Raw genomic sequence first — 8,035 nt, forward strand, 5'->3', positions numbered from 1 at the left:
TATCCAAAAAGTCCCAAATGTTTTCATGTAGCTAATTTCAATTGTAAAACAATGGTAGCAATGGAGTGAAGCTGTGAGACAATTCAACATAGTCTTGCCGGTAGAACTAGCAATTCAACATAGTCTTGCCGGTAGAACTAGCAAAGGATTTGGTTTTAAAAGACTCCAACTTGGCTGGGCGCAGTGGTTCACGCCTGTAATCCCAGCACTTTAGGAGTCCGAGGTGGGCGGATCATGAGGTCAGGAGTTCGAGACCAGCCTGACCAACATGGTGAAACCCCATCTCTACTAAAAATACAAAAAATAACTAGGTGTGGTGGCACGTGCCTGTAATCCCAGCTACTCAGGAGACTGAGGCAGGAGAATCACTTGAATCTGGGAAGCAGAATTGGCAGTGAGCTGAGATCACGCCACTGTACTCCAGCCTGGGCGACAGAGCAAGACTGCACCTCAAAAAAAAAAAAAAAAAAAAAAAACAACCTCAATTTAGTCAGCAGCTCTCACAAGTCCCAAACTTCTTTATATCTCCATTTCTTTATTGATAAATGAGAAGGCAGCAGATATTCTCTAACTTGTAGGGATTAATATTAAGACAAGAGCCACAAGAATAGCAGAACAATAACATCCCAGATAACTTAGCCCTATAGATGAACCTATATTTTTAACCATGGATGTTGCATATCTTCCTTTAACATTATTTAGCAGGCCAGGTGCGATGGCTCATGTTTGTAATTGCAACACTTTGGGAGGCTGAGGTGATAGGATTGCTTCAGGCCAGGAGTTTGAGACCAGTCTGGGCCCCACAGTGATACCTCATCTCTACAAACAATAAAAATAATTAGCCAGGCATGGTGGTGCATGCCTGTGGTCTGCTCAGGAGGCTGAGGTGGGAGGATCACTTTAGCTCAAGAGGTTGAGGTTGCAGCGAGCCATGATTGTATCACTGCACTCCAGTCTGGAAGACAGAGCGAGATACTGACTCAAAAGAAAAAAAAAAAAGGGCATTATTTTGCAATTCTAGTGTGACTAAGAAGGCCATATGCCAAACTAACATTTCCATCATAAGTGGCAATTTAAATGTTGTATATAAATGAGGTAGATGATCCCATTTCAACTAAATGGGATGTATTGGTGCATGATGCTATGGAACTAGCCTAATAAAGCAAATCAAGCCTGGCAAATAGTCCCAGAAATAATAGAATTTTAAAATAAAAACCTAATTTTTTTAAATGAAAATAATTTGAAACTCATCCTAAGTGATATTTTTCATGAAACACTAAATATTATAGAAAATGCAAAGATGACATATGGTATCTGTGAAATCATACATTTATAAGCCATTTTCCTAAGAGAAAACAAATCAGTAACTGGAAAAAGCTTGAAGAATTCTCTTCATTCAGGCTTCTAAGTCAGTTACCCTATAAAGTCCTACTTAACCATGTTTCTGGTGTCAGAGACTTTATGTCTTATACCAGGCAGGTTGAGGAAACATTCTAACACCACACTCTTAGTTGCATTTTTTTCTCCAGCTTTAGGGACCTTCTAGCTTGGTTATCACTGACTTCCTTAATGCAATGATAATACTGTTGCAATTGTAACCAAACCTCTTTTTTAAAATAATAATTATCATTTTTATCATGAAGCTTACATCTATTTTGCATTCTAACTTGCAATGCAGAGATGTAAAATACATCTCTATGAGTCAATGGAAGCATCATAAATCTTCTATTATGGGATACTAATGAAAGGGACTGCCAATGTACCCATTGCACTAGCTTAGCAAAGGGTATATAAAAGACTAATAAATCAGTGACTCTTAACAAGTGATTTGTGGTACTTAAAGCATAAAATGTGGTCTGTGTCAGATATATAGTTACAGATTCTACTAACTCACCAGGGAGCTGATACACAACAACAAATAATCAGTATATTGACATAAGACTGTTCCCACTCACCTTTATGTATCCCTGGCCCCTCTATGTGCAGAGACAGTCACTGAAACCATAAAACCACATCTGTTGGCTGAGTGATGTCCCTCACCATATGGGTGTTGGAAAGTATACTCTAAGTGAACTTAACAGGTTTCTGGCAGAGGTGGTTGCAAAGTATTCAGAATAATGGTTGCTCTGGCCATTTCCCCAAAACACTCACTTGTCATTCTAAGAACAGATGCTCCACGCAGGTAACCAGTTCGATGATCAGTTAGACAATCATGAACCCGGTGGATCAATAGATACATGTTTAGAGCTATGTTGATTCCCTCTGGACCCCTTATTGAATATTTATTTCATATTCAGCCCTCATCTCATGCAAATCACAGTCAAACAGTCTTTCATGGTCTGGCATTTTACAGGAAAGAGAGTATCTTTGGAAACCTAAAGAATAAGACTCAGTGGGGAATTTTAGCCTCTGGCTGGTTTATAAAATAAACACTTCAACAAATGTATTTGCATAATAAAACTGTATCATCCGTAAGAGATTTAGGAAATTGTATCAAATGAAGCTAAACTACAGTTTAAGAATGTATTTTATGGTGTAGATAAGGGAATCTTCTTAATCCATAGAGTTTTATGTTTCATTTTATTTTTCAGGGAGGGATCCCTTCACTCAATTCTAGAATGGAGACAACAGCTGTTTGCTCCTATCTTGTGTGCCGAGTCTTCATGCGCTATCTGAAGCAGCTTTAAACATTCCTGGTGCTTATTTATTTTTTAACCTTGCAGTTCACATATTTGGTTAATGAGTAGTAGGTGATTGGAGTCTCGGGAATACCCATTAGTACAAAGCAAAGGAAGCATCCAGGAATCACCGTGAACTTCCTCTGTTAAAACAGAGCTGTTCAGGCGGGGCACAGTGGCTCATGCCTGTAATCACAGCACTTTGGGAGGCCAAGGTGGGCGGATCACCTGAGGTCAGGAGCTCGAGACCAGCTTGGCCAACATGGTAAAACCTCGTCTCTACTAAAAATACAAAAAAATTAGCCAGGTGTGATGGCGCACACCTGTAATCCCAGATACATAAGAGGCTGAGGCAGGAGAATCGCTTGAACCTGAGAAGTGGAGGTTGCAGTGAGCTGAGATTGTGCCATTGCACTCCAGCCTGGGCAACCCAAGGAGCCTCCATTTTAAGAAAAACAAAAAACAAAAAAACCAGAGCTATTCTCATTCACTTGAAAATTCATGATTTCACATACTCAGCTATGCCCTGACAGAAAAAGGCAGCTTTGCGCTCATAAACTCTATTATGCATTTGCTTGCACTTTTGCTAGACCCCAGAACTTTCGAGATATTATTCAGTTTGGTCTTTGCTGGAAGCTGCCAAATAAAATGTATGTGGGGGGAGGGGTTGGAAGTAAAGAAAGACAGTCAGAAATTTGCATTCTGAGTTTTCTGAAAATCATAATGTAACATCCTCTGTGCTCCCTGCATTCTATTCTGTTTGTTAACTTGGTCCCTTGATAAACAGGAAATTTCTTGTCATGCTGGAAAACCTAGATTAAAATCAAAGAATAATAGAGAACTTTAAATCTTAATAAATGACACAATGAATGCTCTAATGTCCAATAAACATTTTCATTAATTGATTCTATTCCTATTTTCTAAGCAGCTCTGGTATTTCCAGATTCCTGAGTGTTTTTGGATCATGTTCCCCCAACGTCAGAGCTGTCATCATCAAACATTTATTGAGTACTATTGTGTACAAGGCACCAAATTACTTGAGTTCTGAAACTAATCAAGGACTATTTTATAGAAGTGAATAACCATGACTAATTTGTACACAGATCTCCTCTCCTTTCTCCCTACATAAGTCACTTGCTTTTGGCTGCTGAAATGTCTTAGGGAATCTTTGATCCTTGCTTTCTGGGCAAGGGAATGATTAGGAAAATTGGCTCTTAAAAAATTCACTGATGCCACATTACTAACTGTATCTGACACTACAGCCAGCAATTTCCAGTGGGAGAAATTTTGGGCCAGTGTCAAATATGAAGAACTGAGGATGGAAATGTAACTTTTACTGATCTTGTCAATAGCCTCAGGATTGTAATTCATTCAAACATAATCCTCTCATTACTCTGAGCTCTTAATACACATACAGTAGGTGGGCTTTAGGTCTGGAGCTATTATCAGGATTGTACAGTTAAGACAGGCCTTGTTATGCTGTCATAAAAATGTGAGTCAAACATCTCAGTTGACTTTGCACAATAAAAGTTTATTTCTTTCCCAGGGGATTTCTAATGCAAATCAGGTAACATTCCAAGAGAGTTATCCTCCATGCAGTGACTCAGTAATCCAGATTGTTTTGATCTATGAAACTGCCACAGCAACATGCAAGTTTCAAATCACCATTCAATAAGGGAAGAAAAGTGGAAAGTCACTTACCAGATCTTAAAGGCTTTGGCCCAGAAGTGAAAATGGTCTTACAGCTCGTTGGCCAGAACTAGTCACATGGGCCAACTGCAAAGGTTCTGTGAAATGTACAATAATGCTAACAGGTAGGCATTAATATTAATCTCACTTTAGAGATGATGAAAATTGAAGTATAGAAAGATAAGTAACTTTTCCAAAGTCACAAAGAGGTTAGATCTGGGGTTAAACCCAGGTAACACGGCTCTACAATACACACTCCTAACCATGACAGTGGGCCATTTGGGTAGTGTCAGTATTAATCCTTTGCAGCACTTTAATTATTGAATTTTTCTTAGTTTTTCCATTTGTAAATTATAAATAAGAGTATCAATCCAGTGTAACATATTGATTACAAATAAAGTTACATATTGTGCAGATAGAACTGTTATCACTTTTGAAGCACCACTAGATGCCAAGGATATTTTATTTTTTTCTGTGATAATCTGCATAACTGATACTGATAACTGATACTGATAATCCTCATAACTGATACATAATCCAATACTGATAAGGATGATCATGAAGAGGAAGAAGATGACGATATGGCAATGAGGATGATGAGGAGAATGATATTTGATGGTTATTGAAGACTTAATAGTATGCTCTGAAATAAGCACTTAACATTAATTATCCCATTTAGTCCTCATTACAATTCTATGCTCAAGGTTATATTCCCCATTTACAGAGGAAGAAAATGATGTTCAGAAGACTTTAAGTTATTTTCTCAAGGTCCATAGAGCTGGGGCTCAAAACCTGTACTCATTTTATTACATGGCTTTGTCCCTCATCAAATGAGTTATTAAATATAGAAGTATTAAAAAATAAAACACTATGTCAAATCAAATTATTATTACTTACTAAACTATTAAAAAATCTATGATAGAAGTCCTGTTTTCTCTTTATGTCTCTAACATTTTTCTCTCTTATTGCAAAGTGCTTTGCCTTAACCTCTAGTCTATTTGATAAATAAATGAAAGAAGTAGAAGTTTCTTGAAGATCATGACTGAATTTTGACTTAGCCTATGGTTCCCACAGCATGAGACAGTCAGAATTAAATTTCGGCTCTGAATAGAAATAGAAAGTTTTGGTAACAGTATCATGCCATTATATGCAGTTCCAGGTGTAAGCTTTTGTTTCTCTCTAGTGCTAGCCTGTTTTCAAGACAGGATGGTTGTTTTTCTCATCCTTGGGCAAACAACATCATTCCATAAAATATCTAATTAGTATGCATATCATTAGTACTGCTTTCTGGGAAGTCTGGTATTTTACAAAGCCACATATTACTTCCTGTTAAATATATGCTCTTTATATTCTTAAAGATTATTTTTTCTATTGCCATTTTCTGTTTTCCTGTATCTAGAAAAATACTAGTGTTTATTAGTAGACAATGATCTTGCCTGCCACTAGCTTTAACTGGTTTTATAGTTCAGATTACCAGAGGATGGCAGAGTAACAAAATATATTACAAGGACCATTTTGTGGTCAATGATGATGTCTGCAAAGAATGATTTTCATTTTATTTCAAACAGTCTATGGTCTAGATAAATTCTTTCTTTACTGTGAATCATCTGACTTTAACTTCTGAGATGAAATTGTTCCTATTAAAACAAATTCCACCACCTAGGACTCATTAGATTCTTCAAGGTCAGGGACGACTGTCTCATCCTTGTGCCAGTCTCTGCCCTATCATAGCAGCTCAGGAGCCTGAAAAATGCCTGATAAATATTTGTTGAATCCTCCAAGTTCTTAGAGGAAACAAATTCTAGGCAGTTCCACACACTAATGGCAACATTCCTCTGTCTCCAAGATAACCTGCTCTTTAGAGTTTTCTCACTTCCGTTTTTCCTACCACTGTCATGTCAGGCCCGAGGGATCCACCCTCATCTAAGTGTGAACTCAAACATTGTAACCATTTGGTTCAACTTCCTTTAATTTTACAGGTTTCGCTATGAGTCCTTTTCACTCTGCTCCTGGATCTATGCGAGAAACAATCCTTCCTTTTCCTCCAACTGTTGGGAATCATGTTTTTGCTCCCTCCTCTGCAGAGTGAGTAACTCCTCTGCTTTGTTCTTCCCCTTCCTCTAGTGTCAGGTTTGCCTTTTCTTTGAGAATATAAAATATTGCTATGCAAACATGTATCTGAATCTCCCACATTAAATTTAGGCAAGTGTCTTCTTCAAGTCTTTGTTTCTGCTTTTTCATGAAAATTATAAACTGTGCAGAAAACAAGACTTATTCTGTGGAAAAAGTTCAAGGGAAGTTACAAGAGAATGAGGAAAAGAAGATATGAAAAATATTATTCTTGAAAATTGAAGGTTCTGAAATGACCATAAATCCATACAATTAAAAATTAAGAGGTTGGGCGCAGTGGCTCATGCCTATAACCCCAACATGTTGGGAGGTTGAGACAGGAGGATTGCTTGAGCCCAGGAGTTCAAGACTAGCTTGGGTGACATAGCAAGACCCCATCTCCACAAAAAAATAAAAATAATTAGCCAGATGTGGTGGCCTGCATTGTGATCCCAGCTACTCAGAAGGCTGAGGTGGGAGGATTGTTTGAGCCAGGAGGTAGAGGCTGCAGTGAGTTGTTTTCGCACCACTGCATTGCACTCCAGTCTGGAAAACACAGCGAGACACTGCCTCAAAAAAATAAAAGAAAAAACAGGAGTGTGCTTTTATTCAAACATTTGTCTAATTTTATTCTAGCTATAAACCAGTCAAGGTTAATCAGTTGCCTTGTTTTAATTTTATCTTCCCTCAGTGTCTGCCAGGAGAGATTTTGCATCCTTTGGGATCCTCTATCATGTGCCTCATATTCTTGGCATTTATTTAAGGAAATGCAAAATGCTATTGCATCACAGTGTGACAAAAATAGAGTTGAATCTTCACCATCTTCTATAAATTCAGCTAAACATTATGAGAGAATATTTTTCCTTATGCTTATTGCACATTGAACTTTACTTGGCAACACACAAAATTAGAGAATTCATGAATCCAAGGATGTATTTTATTTCTGGAATAAAAATAATTCGACACTTTTATCCTTCTCTATTTAATCAAATTACAATTTGTCTAAGTTTATTTTTCTCCCTTCTTCACACCTTTTCTTACATTTCCTTTATGGTAACATTCCATGCCTAGTGTTGTATTTGTGGGCAAGGAATGGCTCTTCTTTACAATTCCTTCTGAAACTCTTCTTACAGATGCTGAGCACACATCCATTTTAATCATTCATTGAAGCATTCACTTAAAAAATATATGTTGACCACCTACCACTTGCTGGGCTCTACCATAGGTACTGTGAACAAAACAGTGCTTGCCTTCTTGAAACTTAGGTAAGGGAGATGGACAATAAACACAAAGGCAAATGTACAGTATGAAGAATATGAAGGGCACCATGGAGGGAAGGGGGAAAGTGAATCAGGAACGCCAGGATGAATATATATCTCTCTATGCATCAGCAAGGGCCAGTTGGACAAATAAAGAGCTATTACAATGATCCTACTGCAACTATCTCTAATTCATATTGAAATTAGACAACCCAAAGAGAAAAGGGGTAAAAACCACTTTATTTTGTGCGTATATGTAAGATATCATAATAAATTTCTAGTTTGCCCTGGAAACTTATA

This window comes from Chlorocebus sabaeus, chromosome 3, assembly GCF_047675955.1.
Source record: "Chlorocebus sabaeus isolate Y175 chromosome 3, mChlSab1.0.hap1, whole genome shotgun sequence".
In the NCBI taxonomy this organism is placed as follows: domain Eukaryota; kingdom Metazoa; phylum Chordata; class Mammalia; order Primates; family Cercopithecidae; genus Chlorocebus; species Chlorocebus sabaeus.